The sequence below is a fragment of the Lontra canadensis genome, unplaced genomic scaffold (assembly GCF_010015895.1).
Source record: "Lontra canadensis isolate GAN:19392208 unplaced genomic scaffold, GSC_riverotter_1.0 scaffold56, whole genome shotgun sequence".
In the NCBI taxonomy this organism is placed as follows: Eukaryota; Metazoa; Chordata; class Mammalia; order Carnivora; family Mustelidae; genus Lontra; species Lontra canadensis.
Window position 1 is genome coordinate 6,907,098 of NW_022631050.1, and position 12,398 is coordinate 6,919,495.

At 39.2% G+C, this 12,398-nt stretch overlaps 1 protein-coding gene across 5 annotated transcripts in view; it reads left to right on the top strand.

Annotated features, from left to right (window-relative positions):
• Positions 1-12,398, top strand: part of VPS8 (VPS8 subunit of CORVET complex) — a 247,168-nt gene that overhangs the window by 153,274 nt on the left and 81,496 nt on the right. The window lies entirely within an intron of this gene.

Below are 12,398 nucleotides of genomic sequence, written 5' to 3' on the forward strand. Positions count from 1 at the left end.
ATAGATTATAGTAAAATATATGATGAAAGTAGATTATACTGTGAGGGAATGCTTTTCTTTGCATTTGAACATGAGCATACATGTTGAGTTGTTATCATTATAAAAAACAATAGTGAATCTGTGCCATGAAGATGTGTTTTAGGAAGAATCTGATGACTATCTAGCTTCCCCTTTCTATCCTAACTTCACTCCTTCCTGTTCCTTATTCCACGCTGTGGATTGATACCTTTACTTTCAAAATAAACGGCTAGTTCCCAGCTCACCCCTCAATTGATTCCCTCTTATATCCTCGTTTGAGGTGTTAGTTTAAAATAACTTCTTGTGGTGGTGTGAGAAGAGAAGTTTAAATTTTTTTTTTTTTAAGTGCTACTGTGGTACTCATCAAATAAAACTAACCCAGGGAGATGATGAGATTAGTAATGGATTTGTAAGCAAAGCAGCTCTGTGTGTGAGATCTTAACATTTTGCTGTGACTAAGTGGACTATTTGGGAGTTGAGTGGAATAATATTTAACATCCTCTAACACAGTCACTCTGTCTTAACTGGAAGTATGTGTCAGAATCACCTTAGAAACTTGTAAAAATACTGACATCTGGGCCCAAACCCACAGAATCATTGTGGGCAGGAATATTTTTGATGTACACTCAGAGTTAAGCACCAGTGGCAGTGACAGAGCTTTCGCATCAGACATCCAAACTTTCATGTTGTGTTAGAACGTACACCAGCCATTGAAAACAGTCATTTAGTTACTTTAGTGATAATCTCAGTTTGGGTTATTCTGGTATTCGGTGCTATTTTTATATACCAAAATGCCAGTAGTTTTGTTGATTGTAATAATTTTTGAAATTTCCATCATTTGAATCTAGAGCAGACTGGGCTGCATTGAAGTCAGCCATCCACATGTGCATTTGCAGATGTTTAGAAAGGCAGTCTGACTATATTCCCTGCACCCCTGTTCAAGACGTGTTCATGATGAAGTCTTAGAATATAAATAAGGTTCGGTGGGGTGAGGTCTGGAGCCGATGACCAAGAAAGAATTCTTGAGACATCTTTGGTACAAAATGGTGGTTTATTAAAGCATGGGGACAGGACCCGTGGGCAGAAAGAGCTGCTGCCACGGGGCTGTGAGGAGTGGTCCATTATATGCTTGCAATTTGGGTAGGAGGTTAGGGATGGTGTAAGTCTCTGAGGAATTTTGGAAGCTAGGTTTCCAGGACCTTGAGGGGCTAGCTATTGTTGGAAAAAAGGTTATTTATTACCAGTAATAAAACCTTTGTGTGAGACCCTTTAGCTGTGTATCAGTGGGCCCTGTGCTTGGGAATGATTGTCAACACTATCTTGGAGGGTCTAGAGATAAAGGAAGTTTCCAAAGGAATTGTTAAAGTAGACTTACAGGATCCTGGTTGGGGGTAGGAGGTCAGTCAGCTATGATTGCCCTTTGCCCTTTTCCCTTAGCAAAGTGTTAAGGTGGAGGCGGTTGAGTCCCTAGAGGAATGTCATTCTGCCTGTTTTAAGGGCTTGTCAGTGGGTAAGGAAATTTAGTAAATTTTCTCCTGCCTCTGTTTCCCACATCATTCAAATTACTAGTGTTTTAGTTCCCTGTTCTCAGAATATCAAACGAGGCTAGATACCTTTATTTTTATTTCTGTTCATCATTTGGCTCTCCCTCAGAGCCATTCTGGGCCAACATCTACTTCTATAATGAACTTCTATAATGAACGGCTAGAAACATCTTAGATCAGTTGGGGGCTGGTGGGGAAAAGGTGGGGCGAGATGGGGACAGAGATGTGAAGGAAGGGTGGAGGTTCTAGGCAGGCAGAGGAAGGAGCCAACTCCAGCTCCAGCCCTTTCTTCAGATCCTGTGCACCCCTTTTCCCATGGCACAGTTCCTTCTGTTCCTCTCTTGTGCCATGTCCATTCTCCTAGTGATGTGGAAATGTTGGGGTTCAGAGCCTCAAGAATTCATTCTTGGGACTTCTTCAGCGCAAAAATGTGTTTTTATAGTATGGGACAGGACCCGGAAGAGAAAGGGCTACCCTGAGATTGTGAGGAGCAGCTGATTGTACACTATGGAGTTGGGGGAAGTTTCCAAAAGGATTTTCATATGCTGAAGAAGACTCTTGGGACACTGGCAGCCTAGCTATTGTCAAGCTAAGGTTGTTTTTCCCTCTAGCAAGACATTAACCTTAAGATTGGGAGTTCCTGGAAGAATGTTGTGTTCTGCCCACCTCAAGTATCTGTCAGTGGGCTGCAGTTATAAGGAAGTTTAATTTCTTCTACATTTCCTTTTGCCTTTGTTCCCCCCTCACTAGGACCTGGCACCTCTTTCCTTAGAATCATTTATTTGATCAGGTCCTTTTTCCCCAACTGTCCTACGTGGAGAGACTCAAGCTAGAAGGACAGAGGAAGTTCAGCTTTGTGTTTGGTCTTTTCTCTCATGTAATAAAATATAGAAGGTAATATCGACCAAATCTTACTTTTTATAAATAAAAAAATACCAATATTATATAAATATCAATACAATTACTACTCGGAATGACTGATTTTCCACCACATTTTAGCTTTTCAAAATAAATATGCTTTTTGAATAATCTGAAAAAGGCATTAGAGTCTTGTCAAGTTCCGGGAAACGAGAGTATGGAAAAGATACTAAGAGGAAAAAGAACACAAGAATACATAGACTGGAAATTGCTTGCCTGGTGGTTTTCACCGGCAGATAGTAGAGGCTGTTCTTGCCTTTGATTCTTCCCTTTCTGTCCTTAAGCAATAGATATATATATTTTTTAAACAACTGGGTTCTTTCCCCACCACTCAAGAAGCCTTTTAGCAGCATTTTGGCAAGATAGGAAAATTAAAGAGAAGAGTCATTTTCAGAGAGACTGTTTGTGTATGTATGTCGTGTCAGAATATTGCCTTTCTTTTTTCTTTTTTTTTTTTTAACTTTTGCCCACAAAACCCGAGTTGATAGGGTCCTGTGTGTGTGTGTCTTCAATTTAACATTTACAAATACTCGTTGAGTTATTTTATTTTGCCCTTTATTTTTAAAAATAAAAAAATAAATAAAAATTTAAAAAGCCTTTTATTTTGTCTATAGCATTTTTAAAGGGACAAATCATCTATCTGAGTTCTTACGTATATTTTTCTGTTGTCTTTATTCAATATCTCTATGTTATCTTTACTATGTATATGATGTCCTCAGTAGAATTAATTGACCTACAGAGATATTGGTGGCATCTGTACATAGAAAGATTAGATAGTTTTTGGTGGGGGAGTTAATCCTACAGAAGCAAATTACTTGCCTGAATTGAGGCCAACAGCTTGGGAGAGAACGGATTTGCATTCTCTTCCAGTTCCCTTCTTTGGGACAGCTGCTCCACAAAGCTCACCCCACCCCCCTCCCTGTGTGCTCTCCTGCCAGGCTAAGCATTCTCCTGGGAGTTCTCCTGATGTATTTACATCCAGATGTAGGCCTTTTGTGCAGTGGGGATGCTTGAAGGATAATACAAAAGGACATTGATGATTTTTGTGGGGCTATGAGCTGCATAAGGAATAAAGAGAATGTGCGAGTATATTTATATTCACAGTATTTTCTTCAGTGCACTTCTCTTGGTAATGTCGATTTAGCTTTTGTCAACCATGTCCTGGAGGCCTCTGAAATATGTGGTATGGTTTTCTTGTAGGGGGAAAAAAAACCACATAGAAGTCACATTGTATTTCTAATCTTTAATCAAAATAAAGTAAAAATTGAGCATTACTAAGAAAATGAGTAACATAGATTATGGAAATGGTTATATATTGGATTTAAGTTGAATCTGTGTTTCTGTGGGTAATTTTGAAAAGATATTTTAACATATTAACATTCATTGTTGAAATAACATATTTCAAAATTAAAATAAAAAAATTAGAACGTTATAGGGGCACCTGGATGGCTCAGCAGATTAAGCATCCAACTCTTGATTTCAGCTCATATGAGATGGAGCCACTGCATGGGGAACCCCTGCTCAGCAGGGAGTCTGCTTGAGGTTCTTGCCCACCCCCCACAGCCCCTGCACCCCCCCACGCAGCGTGTGGACAAGCACACACTCTCTCTAAAATAAATACATCTTTAAAAAAATTAGAATATTATGTTCATGAACTTTGACATAGGAAAGTTCATTTCTACTCGAACGATTTCCTATCAGCTCATCCACGCTTAGCATCAGATACCATATTGTTAGGAGAAATTAGAATATTATGTTCATGAACTTTGACATAGGAAAATTCATTTCTACTTGAGTGACTTCTTATCAGCTTGTCCAGGTTTACCACCAGATATCCTATTGTTAGGACAAATTTTGTTCTACACTTCAGAGGTTCTTCTGGTTGGACTAAGAATCAAATTGACATGAATCAGATTAATAGGAGAAAAATTTAATTTCAATATGTGTGAAAACTACACATACATGAGAGTATCAAAGACAGAAAGGTAAAATGAAGTATATATTGCCAGTATGGGCTAAGGAATGGGATATAAGGACCTGGGGCTTCCGAGGGGAGGGAGGCGATTCACAGGGCAAGAAGAAGAGCAAATGTTTAGTATTTAGGTGTTTGCCCTGCCATACAGATGGGTCACTCAGATACAATTTATCTCTGATAATATCTCTTACTCTGGGAAAGGCTCCCAATTTAGATTCATTTAGGTAGATAATGGAGGGGCAGAATTTCTCTTTAGCTCACAGGGCCTAGATTGCCTTTAGCTCAAAATAGTCCATATGCCAAAGAAACCCCATTTTGAGGAGACTTGTTCTGAACCCTTCTGTGTCTTTGGTTAGTACTTTGCCAGCAGCTCAGGTTCAGTCTTTTAAATGATAACATATCATTTCCTAATCTCCAGGCCTTGCAGGTGGACGGGTGTATTATAGTGAGCAAGCAAGAAGGAAAAGAGTATACATGTGTTTATTTTGTATTCCTTTATTCAAGACTTCTTTATAATGAAATTGCTGTCTGCTAAGTACTGTGCTAGAAGTTGAAATGGCTCAAGATTGTACTTACTTTTTCTCAATCCAAACCTGCTGCTTTTTTTATTCTCTCTCCTAGCAAATGGCATTATCTGCCCATTTATTTCATTTAACAATTCACTGAGTAACTACAGCATGCTAAGCATTCTGACAGGCATGAAAGATGAAATAGTGAATAAGATGGGGCCCTGCCTTAAGGGAATTTACACTCTAATGGAGGAAATAGATAAGTTAGCAGGCAATTACCTTTAAGTGTTTTAAATAAAATTCTGAGAGTGGTGATGGATTCTTCACTTTGCTTTATCCATTCCACTCCACCTTCTCGGCCACACCACTCAGAACCAGTCATGACATCAGCCTCTTGGGGGCCTCCTGTCTGTATGGGCTTCTCTGTTCTCTCCCCCACTGCCCTAGTTTAGCCGCACAGTATCTCTCTCCTGATCCCTCCTGCTGGCCTCCTAACCACCTTCTTGATTCTCCTTCCATTTTTAAACAGGCAAAGTTCTCCTTCTCAAAGTTCTTTCCCTTCCCTTATCCGAGGCAAAATATAAACTCCTCATGGCCCTCTTTGATGTGATTCAGGCATATCTGTCCAGATTCATTTTCTTCCTTGTTCCCATTTCTCTTTGCCCCCATATTCCTCTGCAGTACTGGCCTGTTTGTTCAGAGGAGGCACTACATGTTGTCATTCCTCTCTTTGCCTGTGTGTTTCTCCATTAGACCACTTTGTATTCTAAAGAGCAATTTAATATATGTATTGCGTGTGTGTGTGTGTGTGTGTGTATATATATATATATATATATATATATATATATATATATTTAATTTATATATGTTATTAAGAGCTCTCAAGTTACACATGTGCTTTGATCCAGTGATTCAGTTTTGGAAAATATTTTTTAAGGAAATAGTGTGAAAGAAAAAGTAGTTAATATTAAATTACCCATATTAGCATTTATATAGTAAAAAGCTATTTTAAAAAGAAGATGGGGGAGTAAAGGCCATATATGAAAGATCCACAGCTAATATCCTCCTCAGTGGGAAAAAACGGAGAGCTTTTCCCCTATGGTCAGGAACATGGCAGGGATGTTCGCTCTTTCCACTGTTGTTCAACATGGTACTGTAAGTCCTAGCCTCCATAATCAGACAACAAAAAGAAATAAAAGGCATGCAAGTCAACAAGGAAGAAGTCAAACTTTCACTCTTCTCAGAAGAGGACATGATATTCTATGTAGAAAGCCTGAAAGAGTCCACCAAAAGATGTGCTAGAACTGAATTCAACAAAGTTGCAGGATATAAAATCAACAGAAATCTCTTGACCTCTGTATATCAATAATGAAGCAGCAGAAGGAAAAATCAAGGAATCGATCCCATTTACAGTTGTACCAAAACCCATAAGATATCTAGGAGTAAACCTAACCAAAGAGGTAATAGCCAAATTATGGAAAGAGCCCAAATGTCCATTGGCTGATGAATGGCTAAAGATGTGGATATACTATGGAATATTACTCAGCCATTAAAAAGTATGAAATATTGCCATTTGCAATGATGTGGATGGAACTAGAGTGAAAATTATGCTGAGTGAAATAAGTCAGTCAAAGAAAAATAAGTTTTAAGGCTCTGTGTGGCTTTTATAATCCTACCCTTTCTTTTCTATTTATGTTACTATTTTTTATTCATTGCTTTTATTCCCCTTGCTTATTCTTTTTTCTTTCTTCTTTTTTTTTTTTTTTTGGTCTTGGTATTCTACCTTTTCTCCCTTTGGTTTTAATTTTTTTTTTTAATTTATTTATTTGACAGACAGAGATCACAAGCAGGCAGAGAGAGAGGAAGGGAAGCAGGCTCCCCGCCAAGCAGAGAGCCTGACACGGGACTCGATCCCAGGACCCTGGGATCATGACCCGAGCCGAAGGCAGAGGCCCCTAACCCACTGAGCCACCCAGGCGCCCCTCTCCCTTTGGTTTTAATTGAGTGTTTTATATGATTCCACTTTTTCTCTTCTCTTAGTATATCAGTTATGTATTTTTTTTTTTAGTGGTTTTCCTTTAATTTGCAATACACATATATAACTAATCCAAGTCCAATATCAAAACCATAGTTCCCAGGCATAGGATCAGTGCCTTATGTCAGAGGATTCCTAATTCCTCCCTCTTGTCCCTTATAACATTGCTGTCATTCATTTACCTTATCCTTAAGTTATAATCACTGACTACATTGTTAATATTACTGTTTTGGGCAGACTGTTTTCTGTTAGGTTAGTTAAGAATAAGAAAAATAAAACATTTCATTTTGCCTTCATTTATTCCTTCCCTAATGCTCTTTCTTTACATAGATCCAAATTTATGACCTATCTCATTTTTCTTCCTTTTGAGGAACTTCTAACATTTCTTGAAAGGCAGGTCTACTGATGACATATTCTCACAATTTTTGTCTGTCTCAGAAAGCATTTTCTCTTTCACTTTTGAGAGCGAATTCTGCTGGATACAGAATTCTAGGTTGATGGGTTTTTTTCTTTCAACACTTTAAATACTTCCCTTTCCTCTCTTGCTTGCATGGTTTATGAGAGAAGTTTGGTATAATTTTATCCTTGGTCCTCTACAGGTAAAGTGTTTTCCTTCCCTCTGACTTCTTTTAAGATTTTCTCTTTGTCTTTGATTTTCTGCAGTTTGAATATGATATGCCCAGTTATTGATTTTTGCTATTTGTCCTAGTTGGTATTCTCTAAGCTTCATGAGGGGTAGATACCAAACTACCCTATCTGTTATTAATTTGGGGAGAAATTCTCAGTCATTATTGTTGGAAATATTTCTTCTGTCCCATATTCTCTTTTTCTTAGGTATTACTTTTATACTCGTCCCGCAGTTCTTGGATGTTCTATTCTGAGCCCCCCTGCCCACAGTTTTGTTTTTTCCTTTGTATTTCAGCTTGGAAATTTCTTCGACATGTTACTGACATACCTTGCTCAGCTGTGTCTAGGCTGTTGGTGAAGCCATCAAAGGAATTCATTTTATTCAGTGTTTTTAATTTCTAATATTTTATTTTTATTCTTTCTTAGAGTTTCCATTTCTCTACTTACTTTACCCATGTGTTCTTACGTGTTGTTTTTTCCTTTACAGCCCTCAGCATATTAATCATAGTTGTTCTAAATCCTGTCTGATAAATCCAGTTTGGTTTGGTTTGATGTTTGCTGAATCTCTTCAGACTGTATCCTTTCTTTGTTTCTTAGGATGTTCTTGTAACTGTTTCTTGAAAGCTCAAAATGAGGTACTGCATGAAAGGAACTGAGACAAATAGGCCTTTAGTATGACTTTTTAATGTTTATCTGGCTTGGAATGAGGCTACACTTACCGCTTACTATAGCCGTAGTTGTCTGAGGGTGAAAATTCCTTGGGTGTCCTCGTTTTTGTTTCCCTGGTTGTCTTTGGGTTTCCCTAGAGACTTTTCCTAAAGTCCGAGCTGTGTGTTCTTTCAGTTATATTTCCCTATTATATAGGCATGCCCTGTTGATGTGGTAGTGAGGTATGGTGAAGGGGAGGTATTCCATAGTCCTGTGATTCGTGTTCACTCTTTTGGTGAGTTGTGTCTCTGGGTAGTGACCCTCCCAAGTACTTCTCAGTAGCCCCTCTGCCCTTTAAGTGAGACAGAAAGGCTAGAAAGAGCTGGACTTGGGTTATTTCTCTTCCCTCAGCTTGTTTAGGCTCGAGTGAGATAGTTTTCCTTTAGGGCAGTTGTATTTGCTTGTTAGGGCTGCCTTAACAAAGCACACGACTGTGTGACTTAAACAGCAGAAATTTATTGTCTCCGTTTTGGAGGCTAGAAATCCAGGAACAAGTGGTGGCAGGGTTGTGTCCTTTGAGGGCTGTGAGAAGGAGCCTGTTCCATGTTTCTCCTCTAGCTTCTGGGATTTGCTGGCAATCTTTGTCATTCCTGAGCTTACAGAAGCCATTACCCTGATTTTAGCCTTTATTTTCACATGCATTCTCCTTGTACGTACATCTGTGTCATAATTTCCCCTTCTTTTAAGAACACAAGTCATACTGGATTGTGAGTCCGCCCTCCTCCAGCATAACCTCATTCTAATATAACTAATAATATTGACAAAGTGGCTATTTCCAAATAAAGTCACATTGTGAGGTACTAGGAGTTAGGACTTCAACCTGTGAATTTGTAGGGGGCCTAAGTCCACAACAGTAGGCCTTGTTAAGAACAAAATGCTCTGGATCTATTTTTAAATGGCTACTTTTCTTCTACACTGGAAGCCTGACTGGATTTTTCTCTAGTGTCCACCGTGAGAACCTGGTGGCTCCTCAGATAAAATTCAAGACAGTGTGGGAACTCCCCTGCAACTGCCGAAGTCTTGGCTCCCTAGAATTTAACTCTTAAATTTGTCCACAGTGGGGGTGCCTGGGTGGTTCAGTGGGTTAAGCCTCTGCCTTCTGCTCAGGTCGTGATCTCAGGGTCCTGGGATCGAGCCCCGCATCGGGCTCTCTGCTCAGCAGGGAGCCTGCTTCCCCCTCTCTCTCTGCCTGCCTCTCTGCCTACTTGTGATCTTTCTCTCTGTCAAAAAATGGGTGAAATCTTTAAAAATTAAAAAAAAAAATTTGTCCACAGTGAATCTCTGGCATTTTGTCGTTTCTAGTTGAGGTTTTCCTACTCTAATACTGGCTCCAGCAGCGGTGGTCTCTGCTCCTGGCCTCTACTCCAGTGGGCGCTGGTTATTTATAGCCACCTGCCCGTTGCTCTCTAATTCAGGGGTGGCAGTTTGCCCCAGGACCTCAGCTCTCAGGCAGATCGAAGAAGAGGTGTTGATTTTCGGTTTGTTCAGCACTTTTCCTGTGAGGATGGAAGTGTTAACTTCCAAGCTCTTTCCATGCCAGACCAGAAACGAAATGCCTTTGTTCTCTATATGTTCAGCATTATATGTGGATATCACATTAGATTTATAGTAGGCTGACCCAGGATCAGTTCAAAAATGGTTTCTGAAAACCATATAAAGAATGTCCCTGTGGCAGGGTCACAGAACTGCATCTCTTTTGTCTCCAATTGTGTCTGTCACTTTGGGGAGAGAATGGCATCTCGAGTGTCATCCAGACCTGAAAATGCCCCAGTTTGGGTATTATGCTGTGGTGACAGGGCCTGCCCCTTTCCAGTCTTTCTTTGATTTAGGCCGCATTGAAACAATTCTTGCTAGTGGGATTACTGGTGGATTTTAGTGTGAAGGAGAGCTCGGCAGGGCAAGAAAATACACACTGCAGATAATCTCAGCATTCGGTTCTTACTACCACCACGAATAGTGGTATTTTGGAAGAATTGTTTGAGCTTACCCTCTGAGTTTTTAATCAAAGTCTGTACAGCATTGGAACGATCCAGGCACTCTTTATACATGATAAGGTTATGGAGCAAAATTAATTTTCTAGGAAAATCATTAGGCTTTTATTTCTGTTAGCTTATAAAAGCCATTTTTCCTGCTAATGCAGGAGAACATTCAAAACAGTGCCTTCTTTTTTGTGAGTATCAGAGATAACAAGAATTCTATTAAGATTGGGGGAGGACATTTTGACACTTGAGTAGCAGTCAGACTAGGGAAATGGAAAGTAAACAAGTCCCCTGCAGATCTAGCTTACATCTGCTCTTACGTCGATTGGATGTGGCAGAATATTTGCTGTTAGACACAATGGTGCACTTGTCTTTTTTGCTCTGTGCCTCCTATGAGCTGATAAGGGAGTGTGGCTGCTCTGTGTGAGGACTACTGGCCGCTCTGCATGAGGTAGAGGGCCATCCTGGAGATATGAGCTACTACATTCTTTCTTGCCACAGGACAGGTTTCCATCTAAGCCTCTCCTATCCAGTTCGCAGGACATTACTCTTGGTACAATTCCATATATATTTTGTAGGTACTGTCTTTGCTACCTTTAATGATCCCACTTAATAGTGTTTACCAGGCAGATGGGCACATTCATTAATGTTTTGTTCGAATGACATGGGATTACATTGCGGCTTTTTTTTTTTTTTTTTTTTTATTGGAGTTGCGGGGGGTAGGCTCAAAAGGAGAGGGAGAGAGAGAATCCTAGGCAGTGTCCACGCTCAGCTTAGAGCCCAACGCAGGGCTCATTCCCACATCCCTGATATCGTTACCTGAGCCGAAATCAAGAGTTGGATGCTTAACCAGCTGAACCACCCAGATGCCCCTCCATTGTGGCATCTTTAACTTGGAATGTATATGGAAAGCTGGAAGTTCAGCCTAACAACCTTGTAAAACAACTTGATGAGAACGAAGACCTCAGGGAGAATAATTGTTTTTACTCTTGTGTGTTTTGAGTGATGCATTTGAGTTCTCAGTCTAAAAGGTACCACGTAGTCATCAATATGCTACCACCCGGATTTATGGGGATGAGCAGGGAATTCAAGCAGGCAGGATTTAGGCTAAGCTGAGGTAGCCCTAAATTGTCAAAACAAGTTACAGGGAGACTGTGAAATTCTCTTCCTCAGAAATCTCGAGTAGTCTAGACTGGCCTATTTTTGTGCAATATTTAGAGTAAAGGAGAGAGACTGGGCTAGACTTTCCTCATCCCCATGCAACATTTATTTTCTTTGTCAAATTTTTTAAAGAAAACTTGAATTTGAGTCATTTTAATGATGTAATTTATTTAAAACTGAAACATAGTTTATCCTTCCCCAGAAATAGCGAAATGTACTACAAGATCATAATTTTAAATTATTTTCACAACCCAAGTAAGGATGGATGTTTTCCCCAACGTGAATTTTGGTGCATGGTTGGTGTGTGTGTGTGTGTTTGTTTGACAAGGCATGTATATGCTTTCTTTTAAAGCTGACAAGAGAAAAGTCTTGTGTGTGCCTTGTAAAATTCTACCTTTTATATATACTTAAATGTTCATATCCATAAGTCAGGGCTATTATTAAAATATTAAAATTAATATTAAAATACTTAAAAAGTAGATAAGGTTTATGTCTAAAATACATAATTTTGATAAAGTTAGCAGTGGCAAAGCTACTGTAAGAGTAACAGAAGAGTAACAGAAGTAGCTTTGAGAAATGGATGTAACAAATGGTATATGTGTGCCAGACTGATAAGCAATAGTCAGAAATGGATATAAATTCATTAATGTTAGCTTATTTATTAAAGTTTTGATTATATTGATGTTTCCTGGTCATCTTCCGGCAGACGTTTTATTTCGCTCCCAAATGAATGCATCACAGTCTGTTTGAGAGATTTGCTTGGTTTGATGCATAGTCACACCTTTAGTACTTATAAAGAATTTTGTCAGTAAATGTTCTGGAAAGAATCAACTACCAGATTCATTGGCAGATGCTAACGTCTAGTCTTAATTTGCTCCATAATTTTGCATTTATAAGACATATTAACAAGTCTGATGTAGATAA